Genomic DNA, 15,473 nt, shown 5'->3' with positions numbered 1-15,473 from the left:
AGGGGAGAGGAGGCCAGGCATCCCTCTGCAGTTTCCAGGGGAGTGACCAGTGGGACGAAAGATGCAAGTCCAGGGGGAGCAGTGCCAGGTGGCAGTCCAAGGTACTGGGGCCGCAGAAGCCGCCAGGGTTTACAGGCGGCCATGCAGCTATCTCAATATGTCCAAGGTGCAATGCCAAAGGAGGCTCTGCCTCTCAAGGGAGACAGTGACCTCCTTCTGTCAGATGATTGGGCCTGAGATTAGATCCAACGGTCTGGGCGGTAACCCCATGCCAATCGCTCTGAAATTCACAGCGGCCCTCAACTTCTATGCCTCTGGCTCTTTCTAGAGCTCAGTGGGGTTTCTGTGTGGAGTCTCCCAATCAACTGTCCATAGTTATGTTAAGCTGGTGACAGAAGCTTTGTTCAGGTAGGTATTGACTTTCATTCATTTCTTTATGGATGAGGCCAGCCAGGCTGAGCGAGCCAGAGTCTTTGCAGCGATAGCGGAGTTCCCCAGTGCCCAGGTTGCAATCGACTGCACACATGTGGCCATCACGGCACCAATGGGTCAGCCCGGTGCCTTTATGAATAGAAAGGATTACTACTCCATGAATGTGCAGATAGCGTATGGTCACAGGATGCATATTCTGCAAGTCTGTACAAGGTACCCTAGCAGCTCCCATGGCGCACACATCCTAAGGCACTCCCACGTTCTTCAGCCCGCCTGGATGGAAGGCTGCTGGGTAACAAGGGCTATCCTTTGAAAAGGTTGCTTATGATGGCTTCTCTGCCACTCAAGAACAGAGGCAGAGCAGCAGTAGAACAGGAGCCACACCTCCACGAGGGTGGAGATAAAGAGGTCCATCGGTCTTCTGAAGATGTGCTTCTGATGCTTGGACCGTTCAGGGGGAACACTACAGTACCCCCCAGAGCAGGTATCATTGATAGTGGCTGCATGCTGCGCTCTCCTCAATCTGGCACTGGCAAGGGGGACGTACTGGGAGAAGAGGATGATGACGCAGCTGCACAGGCCACAGATGATGAAGCCAGTGGTGAGTCAGAAGAGGAGCACAGTGAGGACAACGCTGAGCTGTGGAGGCAGACCTCTACAACCTCCAGGGAGCTGGGGACACCAGGGACTCCTTGATCCAATGCTCCTTCAGCTAGGCTGCCAAATAAGCGCTATGCCAGGGCTGCCGCCTTCATCCTGGATGTCTGAAATGGCCCTTTCCTTTAATTCCAAAGTCTACTCAATGCCTATGCAATTAAGTTCTGAGCCACCCACTTCCAGCATTACACACTGGCATACCCTGCACCACATTAACTGAAAAAATAGAAGCATACTCGAGCCATTAGGACAAAAGAAAATTTATCTCATGTTGACAGTCAAGACAAGTTAATAGAACCTTCTCTGGTCTTCACCCCCAGACCAGCTAAAATAATCAAAGCATTGCACAGCAGAAAATCACCCATGACCAGTCCCTCTTGCGCTCATGGTGCCTTAAACTTACATTTGTGAGAGCTACGTATTGCTGCTTCCCCCCTGCTGGCAACAGCGTTGGATACAGCATGCTGCTGACTCTGCTATCCTATTGGCCTTGATGATCTTGCGGGCTGTCCTCTGACCATTGGAGCCTGTGCTGGCCCCAGCTGGGAGGGAGCGGCCAGTTCCATAGCTGGCATCTCCCCAGTCACCGCAGCCTCGTCAGATGCCATGGACATGATAGAGGGGTGGAGGAACTGCTGCCATCATCCAGCGTGCCCTGAGAGGAGCCCACAAAGACGACGACAGCCAGCTTGTGCGCTAATGAAAGGTTGCTCTGGATCCCCCTGCTCTCCATTGATGGATGGACACCTAGCTGGAATACTGGGAGCCTCATCCAAGTTCCGCATGGCCACTGACCGCCTGAGGCCAGTGCCTGTGTGAGGGCTTGCAGGTCTGAGCGCAACCCCAGGTACCCCTGATTCTGCCCCTGGAGCTGCCTCTCCATGACAGCTGCCACTCTTGCAATGGAGGAGGCAGTGTGCTTGGCCATGAGGGTCAAAGCAGTGGCCATGCTCCGCAGGGGCTCCTCCATAATGGAGACCATGGCTCACATACCCTCATGGATCTCAGCCAGATCCTCCCACACATCCCGCTGGACATGCAGCATCTGCCGCCTAATGGATGACTACAGAAGTTCTTCGACTGAGCACCATCCTGGTCTCCAGAAGTCCTCCGACTGCCAGTGCCCTGAGCACTCTCTGCCTCCGCCTGAATCTCAAGCGAGTGTGAGGTGCCCTCACCGCTCTGCACCGACAGTCTAGCCAAAGGTTTAATGCCCACCGAGGTGCAGGTATCTGCGCTGGTGCCTGCTTCAGAGAGCGGGTGTGACACTGGTGCATCTGGAGCCTGGAGGCCCTCTGGCATCAGGAGTGGCTCTTTGGGGTCCTGCAATTGGGTGTATGGTGTCAAATCTAAGGGAGAACAAGGAAATATCATTTGTTTTCGTCATCACACTGTCATTGCATGCCTGGCATCTGCAGCTGCTTTGGAATCCATAATTTTTAATCTCCGGCTGACAACACCAAACGTGTCTTCCTTGCCTGCAGCCTTCCAGGGCCTGACTGTGTCAGATTTAAACTGCAACTGAAACTTTTACAACCTACATAGGTTTCATAATTAAACCAGGGGAGGTTATTAGATTTTGTTTTACCTGAAAGTGGAGGCAATAGGAAAACATGAAAGATTTTTATATTTTGAAACAATTGGGTTCAAAGGGATGATTGGAACAATGGAGTCTAAGGTTAATGAGGAAATTTAAGGGAAGATGTTCAGTTGAGTGTTGTTGGCTTCATGCGGAGATGTCCTGGGACCAGCTCTGTACTGAGCAAAGTTGTGAATTTGAAGCCTCCGTCCAGTTCCAAGCCAGAAAAGTCTTTGTTTTCAGAAAGCAGTCTGTTTCTGAACTTCCTTTGATTCTGCAACAGAGTGGAAGAGATTGAAAAGTTGTGTGGGATGCTTTAATAAAGTAACAGCAGTTTCTGCCTTGGGTAATATTACTGGATTTTTATGGTTAAAATTGTTAAGGGAGCTGTTGTCAAGTTGTTTACTTGTGTGTCCTGCCTAAATGGGTTTTTTGGGAGGATGTTTTGAAGGACTACTTTAACTGTATAATTTTAATCTTGCGAGCTTAAAGTTTTTTTTTCCTCTTGTTAATAAATCTTTTAATTTTAAAATCCTAAAAGTGTTACTGGGATGTTAGGCTTCTGGGATCAGTAGTTTCCCCTCATTTTCAAAATACCAAAAAAAGTTATGATCAGTGAGCCAAGTTTCACTTTGGGATTTAGTTTGGTCAGTAAATAACACAGGCTTCGGTCATAACAGGGAACAAGGGGTACCCACTGAGGGTATGGTTGATGATGCTGATGCAGTAGCCTCAGACTGTAGCAGAGTGATGATAGAACAAGACTCATGCCATGACCCAGACTTTTGTGGAGCAAATAATAGGCATTTTGAAAATGAGGTTCCAGTGCCTTGATAGATTAAGTGGAACACTGCAATACAGTCCCCAGAGGGCATTGCACAGCATCATAGCTTGCTTCATGCTAAACAGCCTGGTGCTGCAATGGGGAAGGACCTGGGTGATCAGGAGATGGAAGAGCTGCATGTCTCCACATTGAGGAGCATGTCAAAGGGGATGGCATGATGAGGTCCTCAAGGGCCAGGATGCCGGCAATGAGGCCATCACACTGGTGAAATGAGGGAAGCGTGTTTGAGAGGCCCTTATAACCACAAGATTCGTTGAGGATAATGATGAGATTCAGTGAGGACAGTCCTGACATCGTCACCTTGTATCTGTGAACATTTGACTCCTGTGAGTCAAATTGTCAGCCAATTTTAACCAAAATTAGTGTACATACCCTCAGTGCTCAGGCTCATGTCATGGAGATGCAGCAGAAGCACTAATAGTCACTAGATTCCAGGGGGGTGATGACGACATGCAGTGAGGACACTCCATAGACCTTCACATTACCTCTGTTCACATCTGACTCCTGTCTGGCTGTGGGCAACTCGCTTGCGCCCTGTGATCAGGTTCATATCATGGAGATGCAGTCGTGAAACTTTAAGTGCATCTGACCCTTTGTCCGCCTTTAGCAACTGACCCCTTCAGGAGCACAGCATCACCGGTCACAATTGCTGAAGAGATGGGGTGGGGTGGGGGGTGGAAGGAAGTTCCATTTCAAAGTTGTTGAGAGCACCCGGAGAGAATGATAGAACTCTGTGACGCCTGCCCAAGACATTGTAGCAGCAATGACTAGCACCATCAAGGTGAGGGCATCAATGATGTGACCAGTGAGTGTGAAGCCTGACCATCACTTTGGTCTGAAGGATATGCACTGCACAGGGAAAAGGCCCTGGACTGAGATACCTGCCTTTAACTTGTGCAGGAACCAAGGTTCCACAGCTGAGTGACATGAATGCTGCTCCTCATAATAAGGAGCCAAAGACACAGAGAGATTCTTGGGAATTTATTTACAATAGTGAACATTATGCACAAGTGATTAATACTCAAGCCCAGGTGTGCTACTACATCTTCTTAACCTTCCTAACCCTACCTCAACGTCTTTGTGCTCCCCGACATCCAAAGGGGAGGTGAAAGTGGCCTGCTGACTGCTACATCCTGTTTGTGATGACCTTGGCATGTGTCCTCTGGAGGGACGAGACCTGGAGGGCCCCAGCCTGCTTTGGGTGCCCTGCTGCGGGCCAGCTGTACCCTCGTTGACCTGTTGAGCTGGAGCTCCTGAGGTCACATGTAGATAAGTTTTAGATTGTCTGGATATTCCTAGAGCCACCTGGATGGATGGCCCTAGGATGTTGAGCTGCTGGTCCTCCTCCCTGTGGGTGCCCAAGTGCTCCTGGCTAACTCCTTGAAGAGAAGGGAAAGCTGGAGTGAGATCGAGCTGCTTGCACCCCTCCCGTGTTGACACTGTTGGAAGCCAATTATGGCATCAGTGATGGAGTTCAGCCAGTGCAGCAGTGCAGGGCCAATATCATGGACCAAGGTCTCCATTGCGGTCGCCATCCTACCAGTGTTGACCCCATGCATTGGCGCGCCGGCTCTATCACCTCGGACTGAAGACAGGCCGACTCCTTCATCATCCCTTGTAATCTGAGGAGTGCACCAGGCACCCTTTCCTGATGACACAGACTGGGTGACGGCTTTCTGGAACACCTTCATTCTGTCTGCAAGCATGACCCAGACCTTCCTGTTGCTTGCCATTTCAATACACCACCCTGCTCTCATGCCCACATGTCCATCCTTGGCCTGCTGCAATGTTCCAGTGAAGCCTAACGCAAACTGAAGGAACAGCATCTCATCCTCCGATTAGACACTTTACAGCCTTCCATATTTAACATTGAGTTCAACAACCTCAGACCATGAACTCTCACCCCCATCCTCACCCCTTTTTTATACCCTTTTTTCAATATTAATTTTATTTTTTATTTTTATTTTAACCACTTAAATTTATTTTTATTTATTTCATTTTTATTCATTTGTTTTATCCCTACCTTTTCTCCTATTTTTGATCATTTTTCCCACCACCCCACCCCCACCAGGGCCATCTGTTACTTGTTCATGCTGCTCTTTCCAGAGTGCTTACCCTTGTCCTGTTGTTATCACATTCTGCTTTTTTACCTTAATGCCACCATCAGCAACTCCTTTAGCCACAACTACTACCATTAACACCCCTTTGTCCTTTTGTTTATGACATCTTTGTCAATTTCTCCTTTTCCCCACCTATCACTGGCCTTCTATCCAGCTTCACCTATCCACCCCCTTTAAACAGTATAAATGTCATCACATGTTTACTTCTCTTTAGCTCTGAAGAAGTCATACTGACTCAAAACATTAACTCTGTTTTTCACTCAACAGATGCTGTTAAACTTGCTGAGTTTTTCCAGCATTTTCTGTTTTTGTTTCAGATTTCCAGCATCTGCAGTATTTTGCTTTTATCTTTCCTGATGTTCCCTTGATTGCCTTTGTAGCTCTACCAACTGATTGAGAAGCAAGTCCAGAGACTCATCATCTGACACAGACTCAACAGATTCCTTGCCTCCAGCAGTCCTCCAAGTGCCAGTGACCTCAATGTCCCTGCCTCCGTCTGCTATGGAACAGGTTGTGTGGTGCGCTCCTTAGATTGTGACTCCGAGGCTACTCTATACCTAGGTCCCACTGGGGTGTGTGTCGCTGCATTGCTGGAGGTTGTGGGTGAGCGCTATGACAGGTCTTCAACGGTGCTGCCCTCAAGGTCCTCATCTGATGTACTCTTGCCACTGGGGTCGGGGTTACAATTGCCTGAGGGTGACATGTCAGATGTGCCTAGGAGAGAAAGTGGAGACTATTCGTTCTGGGCAGCCATGTTGAACACAGAACAGTGGACTCAGAGTAGCTTTGGAAGAGGGATGATGTGGTGCAGGATCCTCACGTGTGTATTGCCGCCGACCTCACCATCACCGCAGGAATGGTCAATGTCCTCTCCTGCCAGCTCCAACACTCAACTCTCCAGCATTTTCTGTTTTTGTTCCAGAGGAGCTGAGGCCAGATGGAGATGTGAGGGTGTGTGTGAGAGAGTGAATGGTGATGTACCTTGAGCTGGCAGTGAGTGAGATGCCAGTGAATGTGCGACGGGGTTGTGAATTAGTGAGCTGACATTGATGACATGGTTGACTTACCCTGGCAACATGGATGAGATCATTCATCTGTTTTCTGCACTGGATGGCCGACCTCTTTTGTGCAACATTGACACTGACCACCTCTGCCATCGCCTCCCTAGCCTGAGTGGTGAGACTGATGGGCCTCTTGCGACCAGAGCTGGAGTAGATGGCATCAGGTTGGGCCTCCTTGGCATTCCAGAGAGTGTACCAGGGGTGCATCACTAAACTGGGGGGCTGCAACTTTCTTGGCTTTTGGGGTCATGTTTTCAGTGGAGCAGCCGTGGGCTGCAAGCCTGGGGAAGAGTGTGCGCGAAGCTGCAGTTTAAATATGGCGGCCGGTGTGAGGAAGCGGCGAGATAATGAAATGGCAGGCCAATTGGAGGCCAGTCACCAGTGATCCAGGGTGTTTCCTGTGACTGCATAATTTATGAGGAAGGAAGAGGACAAAACGACGCAAAACCTGCCATTGTGGCCAGCAGGCAAAATGACTTTTTTTCACTCCCATTGCCACACTTTGTGCAAATCTGGGATGATTCTGCCCAAAGTGTCAAAGCAAAAGCAATGTATTTTCACAGGGCAGCAGAGTCTGAGCGAGAGTTGGTGGATGAGGTGTTATTAACGGGGGAGGTGGTCTGGGGGAGGGCCTTATTCTTAAATAAATCCAGTGTGTAAAAATTCATTAGGAATTATTTAACTGGACAGGTGACAGCTGATCTATGCAAGGAACAGTGAGCAGAACTGGAGAGTTCAAGGGAAATGATCTAACAGTTCTGGACAGGCTAAGCCATTTAGGCAAAATGTATGGCATATGTTGTCTGTCAGGTAAAACAATGTATAAATAACTGCTGCTGAGCTAAACAGAACACTTCATAAATATTTATTTCTCTTTCCTGAATAGGAACACCAAGCAAATAGTAAATTTATTGGGACTGATAAACTGGAGGCACACATATGTCTCTGTCCAAATTTAAGAGAGGATTAATCACGGAGAACAGGTGCACTGCATGATTGCTGGGTCACCGTATTTCCAGGAGCCTTGGGATACATTTTCATCTTTACCACCCATTTTAAGCATTGCCTGAGCAGAAAGGGAGAGCAAAAACCTATTGAGGGGGACTACACACTTATAACAGAAAGAGGGTATCCTGGAGGATTCAAAGGCAGAGCCAATTTGGCTAGAACTAAGGAACTAAAAGGGTGCAATTACATTTCTTGGCATAGTCTGTAGACCGCCAACTAGTGGGAAGGATGTAGAGGAACAATTCTGCAGGGAAATTACAGAGCGATGCAAACAGTTATAGAGTAGTTTAAATGGGGCACTTTAATTACCCGAGTGTAAACTGGGACAGTGGCAGTGTAGAGGGCGGAGAGGGACAGGAGTTCCTAGATTGTGTTCAGGAGAATTTTCTACAGCAGTACGTGCCCAGTCCAACAAGAAAGGATGCACTAAGGTAAAAGCGAAATACTGTGGATGCTGGAAATCTGAAATAAAAACAGAAAATGCTGGTAAAACTTGACAGGTCTGGCAGCATCTGTGGGGAGAGAAACATGGTTAACGCTTCGATTCCATATCACTCTTCTTCAGAGCTAAAGAGCAGTAGAAATGTGATGTGATGGATTTTATACTGTTATAGAGGGGATGGAGCAGGTGGAGCAGGATAGAAGGTCAGGAAGAGGTGACAACTAAAGAGGGATTGACAAAGATGTCATAGACACAAGACAAAGGGAGTGTTAATGGTAGTGGTAAAGAGTAAAGAAAGTGCTGATAGAGGCATTAAGGTAAGATAGTAGATGGTGTTAATAGCAGAACAAGTGTCAGCACTCTGTGAGAGCACGGTATAGAAACTAGTGATAGATGGCCTTGTTGGGGCAGGTGGGTTTGGGGGAAAAAGGATTTTAAAAACAGATTAAATAATTAATTAATTTGATTGAAAAAAGGGTTTAAGATGGAGGAGAGAGTTCGTAGTCCGAAGTTGTTGAACTCAATGTTATGTCCGGAAGGCTGTGAAGTGCCTAATCGGAAAATGAGGTGCTGTTCCTCCAGTTTGCATTGAGTTTCACTGGGACATTGCAGTAGGCCAAGGACGGACATGTGGATATGAGAGCAAGATGGTGAGTTGAAATGGCAAGCAACAAGAAGGCCTGGACATGCTTGCAGAAGGGTGAAGGTGTTCTGCAAAGCGGTCACCCAGTCTGCGTTTAGTCTCCTCAATGCATTGGGAGCAGTGAATGCAGCAGACTAAATTGAAGGAAGTGCAAGTGAAGCACTGCATCACCTGAAATGAGTATTTCGGGCCTTGGTCAGTGAGGAAGTAAAGGGGCAAGTGTTGCACCTTCTGTGATTGCATGGGAAGGTGCCGTGGGAAGGTAATGAGTAGTTGGGGATGATGGAGGAGTGGGCCAGGGTATCCCGGAGGGAAAGGTCCCTAGGGAATGCTGACCGGGGCGGGGTGGGGTGGGGGGGAGTGAGGGGAAGATGTGTTTGGTGATGGCATCATGCTGGAGAGAGAATTGCCCATATATTCCAGTCACCGGATCAGCGGAGACTGGACATGCGACACACATGGGATCCCAAGAAGTCCTAATGTGCTTATTTCTGTGGTAATTGCCCAGGAAGTTTCAACTTCCAATGGGCAATTCCTCTGGTCCTGGGACCCTCAGCAAATGTCTCCAGCATTGAATTACAGTCGTAGACTTCAGATGTATCTAGTTGGATTGTTACTCCAGAAATGTTAGATATAAAAAATCTATTCTAACCTCTGGGTAAATACACACAACTGACCTCCAATCACTCACACTGACCCCCAACTCTCCCATTGACCCCATGGCTACTCATCTGACACTTGACTACTGCCCCGATGCACTGACTACCACCTACTAATTCACCCACATACCACATAACCCACCTACCACCTCATGCACCATACACACCTACCAACTCACTCATTCATCCACTCATCCATTCACAAACATTTATCTATTAACCAATTCACTAACATACATACTAGATCTTCAAAACTTACCATACAGAACAGCTAGTGCCATAAAATGGGTATGTCCTGTCTTCCCCCGGCTAGACTGCGATCCGTCAGAGCTCTCAGAGGGACACACATTCTGCATTTCTGGCAAAGCTGAGTTTGGAAGATCTGTACCTTTACTCAGTCACAGGATGTGAGCTTCACTGCTGGGCTATCATTTATTGCCCATCCCTATTTGCCCTTGAAAAGGTGGTGGTGATCTGCCTCCTTGAACCGCTGCAGTCCACATGGTATAGGTACACCCACAGTGATGTTAGGAAGGGAGTTGGAGGATTTTAACCCAGCTATAGTGAAGGAACGGCGATATATTTCCAAACCAGGATGGTGAGTGACTTGGAGGGGAACTTCCAGGTGATGGTGTTCCCATCTATTTGCTGCCCTTGTCCTTCTAGATTGTAGTGTTTGTGGGTTTGGAAGGTGCTGTCTAAGGAATCTTGGTGAATTCCTGCAGTGCATCTCGTAGATGGCACAGTGTTGCTGATATGTGTCAGTGGTGGAGGAAGTGAATGTTGATGGATGTGGTGCCAATCAAGATGTCCAGGTTGACACCACATTTTTAGGTATGCCTGGCCCTGCTCCTGGCATGTCTTTGTCCTGGATGGTATCAAGCTTCTTGAGTGTTGTGGGAGCTGCACTCATCCAGACAAGTGGGGGAGTATTCCATCACACTCCTAACTTGTGCCTTGTAGATGGTGGACAGACTTTGGGGAGTCAGAAGGCGAGTTACTCGTCACACAATTCCAAGTCTCTGACCTGGTCTTGTAACCACAGTCTTTATATAGCTAGTCCAGTTCTGGTCAATGGTAACCCTCAGAATGTTGATAGTGGGGGATTCAGTGATGGTAATGCCATTGAATGTTAAGAGGTGATGGCTAGATTCTCTCTTGTTGGAGATGGTCATTGCTTGGCACTTGTGTGGTGTGAATGTTACTTGCCACTTGTCAGCCCAAGCCAGAAGTCCAGCCCAGGTTCAGGTCTTGCTGCATTTGAACATGGACAGTATCTGAGGAGCTGCGAATGGTGCTGAACACTGTGCAATCATCAGTGAACATCCCCACTTCTGACCTTATGATGGAAGAAAGGTCATTGATGAAGCAGCTGAAGATGGTTGGGCCGGGGCCAAAACCATGAGGAACTCCTGCAGTGATGTCCTGGAGCTGAGATGACTGACCTCAACAACCACAACAATTTTCCCTTGTGCTAGGTGTGACATTAACTATTGGAGAGTTTCCCCCATGATTCCCATTGACTCCAGTTTTGCTAGGGGTCCTTGATGCCAGATTTGGTCAAATAGGGCCTTGATGTCAAGGGCAGTCACTCTCATCTCACCTCAGGAGTTCAGCTCTTTTGTTCATGTTTGAACAAGGCTGTAATGAGGTCAGGAGCTGAGTGACCCTGGAGGAACCCAAACTGGGCATCAGTGAGCAGGTTATTGCTAAGCAAGTGCCACTTGATAGCACTGTTGATGACCCCTTCCATTACTTTACTGACAATTGAGAGCAGGCTGATGGGATGGTAATTGGCTAGGTTGGATTTGTCCTGCTTTTTGTGTACAGACATACCTAGTCAATTTTCCATATAGCCGGGTAGATGCCAATGTTGTAACTGTACTGTAACAGCTTAGTGAGGGGCCAGGCAATTTCTGGAGTGCAAGTCTTCAGTATTATTGCTGGAATATTGTCAAGGTCTTTGTGTCCAGTGCCTTCAGCCATTTCTTGATATCACGTGGAGTGAATCAAATTGGCTGGAGACTGGCATCTGTGATGCTGGGGACCTCTGGAGGAGGCTGAGATGGATCACCCACTTGGCACTTCTGGCTGAAGATTGTAGCAAATGCTTCAGCCTTATCTTTTGCAGCGACGTGCTCAGATATCCCATCATTGAGGATGGGGATATTTGTGGAGCTTCCTCCTCCAGTGAGATGTTTAATTGTCCACCACCATTCACGACTGGATGTGGCAGGACTGCAGAGCTTAGTTCTTGATCTGTTGGTTATGGCATTGCCTAGCTCTGTCTATCACTTGCTGCTTATGCTGTTTGGCGTGCACATAGTCCTGTGTTATAGCTTCACCAGGTTGACACCACATTTTTAGGTATGCCTGGCCCTGCTCCTGGCATGTCTTCCTGCACTCTTCATTCAACCAGGGTTTACACCCTGGCTTGATGGTAATACTAGAGTGGGGGATATGCCGGGCCATGAGATTACAGATTGTGTTTGAGTATAATTCTGCTGCTGCTGATGACCTTCAGAGCCGCATGGATGCTCAGTCTTGTGTTGCTAAATCTGTCGGAAATCTATCCCATTTAGCACATTGGTAGTGCCGCACAACACGATGGAGGGTATCCTCAAAGGGAAGGTGGGACTTCGTCTCCACAATGACTGTGCAGTGGTCACTCCTACCAATATACTGTCATGGGCAGGTGCATCTGCGGCAGGCAGGTTGGTGAGGATGAGGTCAAGGAGGTTCTTCCCTCTTGCTGGTTCCCTCACCAACTGCCACAGGCCCAGTCTAGCAGCTATGTCCTTTAGGACTCAGCCAGCTCGGTCAGTAGTGGTGCTACTGAGGCACTCTTGGTGATGGACATTGAAGTCCCTCACCCAGAGTACATTCTGCACTCTTGCCACCCTCCATGCTTCCTCCAAACAGTGTTCAACGTGGAGGAGCACTGACTCATCAGCTGAGGAATGGCAGTTCATGGTAATCAGCAGGAGGTTTCCTTGTTTGACCTGATGCCATGAGACTTCATGGGGTCCAGAGTCAATGTTGAAGCCTTCTAGGGCAACTCCCTTCTGACTGTATACCACAGTGCTGCCACCTCTGCTGGGCCTGTCCTGCGGGTGGGACAGGACGTACCCAGGGATGGTGATGGTAGTGTCTGGGACATTATCTGTAAGGTATTCCGTGAGGATGACTATGTCAGGCTGTTGCTTGACTAGGCTGTGAGACAGCTCTCCCAACTTTGGCACTAGCCCTCAGATGTCAGTAAGGAGGACTTTGCAGGATCGACAGGGCTGAGTTTGCCAATGTCATTTGCAGTGCCTAGGTCGATGCCAGGTGGTCCATCCGATTTCATTCCTTTTTTGCTGTTTGAAAAAAATGAGTGGCTTGATAGACCTTTTCAGAGGGAATTTAAAAGTCAACCACATTGATGTGGGTATGGAGTCACATGTATGCCAGACCAGGTAAGGGCATTAGTGAAGCAGGTGGGTTTTTACAACAATCGACACTGGTTTCATGGTCACCATTAACTCTAATTAGAATTCAAATTCCATCATCTGCTTTGGCGGGATTTAAACCTGGGTCCCAGAGAATTACTGCATGTCTCTGGATTATGAGTCCAGTGACAATACCACTGCACCACCGCCTCCCATTCAGGCAGGGGTGAGTCGAGATAGGGGAGAGTTCATGGAGGGTGGCAATCTGATGATGATTGCCACTCCCCAGAAGATCCAGGAAAATGTTTCTACTTGTGGTGAAAAGCAGCACTAGAGGCTAACAACATAATATGCAACAGCCATTGTTGATGGGCGGGCGCCCAATGTGATGTCCGCAAGAAAGCACTATGCACTCCCTGTGCAGGCGGGTTGGAGGATTCCCAAAATCGAGAGTGCACTCTTTTGCGTGTGCGTACATGCAAATTATGAACATGTCCCAACTCATGTGACATTGTCACATGAGGGGACATGTTAGGGAAATTTTATAGAGCTGATCTCCCTGAAGCTAAGTGCAGCCTCAGGGAGATCGGCTCTATAACATTTCCCTAACATGTCCCCTCATGTGACAATGTCACATGAGTTGGGACATGTTCATAATTTCCAAAACAAACATTAAAATTTTTTAAACCCTACATGAAAACTCATCCCTTCGGTGGATGAGGTTTCATACTTTTTCTAGTTCACTCCAGGGCTCCTGGCCTGCCCGCCAACCCTAAGGTTGGACGGGCAGGTCCACTAATTACTTTAATTGATCTCTAAATGGTCTCAATTGGCCATTGACAGGTCAGCGGGCGCGCAGCTGTTTTTGCTGTGCCCCCGCCTTCCTGAAAATTTAAATGGGGCGGGGTGACATCGGGAGTTCCGCCTGCCGTCACCGCATGTCATTTTCCATGTCGGTGAGTGGGCCCCACGCATGCTCGCCAACAGTAAAATCCAGCCCTGGTAGTTTATTGGAACTAACAACAGAGCACTAACACTGTGTGCTTCTTCAATTGCCTCCAGTCCTTGGCTTAGTTACCCGCATTGTGTAACAATTTGTCAATACAGTCACATGGTCAACTAACTACTTAAAAGTATGTAGCACTCCACTTTACCACATATATCAAATAGGAAATCCAGAAGGAACATCTTTAACCAAAGAAAGATGAGAACATGGAACTTGCCACTACAGGGAATGGTTGAGTCAAACAGTGTTGATCCAGTTAAGGAGGTGTTAGATAAACGTATGAAGGAGAAGGGAATAGAGAGTTATACTAATCAAGTTGGATGAGGAAAGACAAGAAGTGGATCGAGTGGAGCATAAATACATGCATGCACTAGTTGAACCAAATGGCCTATTTCTGAACTGTATATCCCATGTAAAACATCTAATGTGAGGGGAATGATTGGGGTAGTACTGAAATTTATTGTCAGGTTGACTTCACTTGTTTTCATTTAACTCTTACTCAGCATTTGGCGATGGAAATTTTACTTGATCTGTTGTTGACTTTCCGGATGTCATCCTTAGCTGCGGAGTGCAAGCATTGTCTTTCTGCCCTGCTGGTAAAGCTTGAAATTTGTTAAATGCAAATATTAATCACCATTTATTCATAATCTATACTCTGCTATTTGACTACTATGTTATGTTCTTTCATCTGTTTTTTTTTAATTATCACCATACCATCTCTACTACTTTATACATTTCTGGATAAGATACTAATGGGACCCAAATGTGTTTTGAGTAAAAAAATTGGGATCTCAGCACCAGATCTATTATTATAATGCTTCAAGGTTTCATGGCTACTGCAGAGAATGTGACTTTTATTTCTTTTCTACATTAGGTGCCAAGATATTTTATCTCATACAACTGAGCATTTAGATCAATGGATTTGATTTCATGGCCAGGAAATTCATGACAGCTTTTTATATCTCACAGCCCGGAGTATCCCTCAGGTTTATTTTTGCTAACACACTGATTTTTCTGTAGTTTTGTGCCATTTTTGTATATGCTGCAAAATACAGATTCGAAAAAAAAATGCAATTTTTTGTCTGGACCAGATGTCAGAATAACATTGTAATTACGTATTTGGCACAATCTAGACAATCATTATTTTATGGCTAACCATTTATATAAATTAAGCAGCTGTGTATTGTGGCCATCATGGAAGAATCTGGTGCAGAAAATAACCTTGAATCTATACTGTTGCATTGTTTTATGGTTCTAAAGATTGAGCCCAAGTTTCCAGCTGTGCTACAATTGAGTATTTTCAAACTAAGGTTCTAATTTGTCCAGCAGAGGAACATCTCACATTTTTCAAAGGAGCAGCAGGGTGCTTCCCTTTTCTGATGGATGGTAGAGATATTGCGGAAACAAAATTGAGAGAGGAAAGACATCTCATTTAACATCAGTGGGTATTGTGTTCCATGGTGAGCTGGGAAAAAGAGACTTATTTGGAGTTTGTTAACCATGTCGCCTGCAAACTGCATTTAACCTAAGGAACTGCCTGCAGTGCTGAAAAAAAATCAATTATTTCAAACATGTGGGTTAAGGTAGGAAG

Source organism: Carcharodon carcharias, chromosome 11, assembly GCF_017639515.1.
Source record: "Carcharodon carcharias isolate sCarCar2 chromosome 11, sCarCar2.pri, whole genome shotgun sequence".
In the NCBI taxonomy this organism is placed as follows: domain Eukaryota; kingdom Metazoa; phylum Chordata; class Chondrichthyes; order Lamniformes; family Lamnidae; genus Carcharodon; species Carcharodon carcharias.
Note: the sequence above shows the minus strand (reverse complement) of the source record.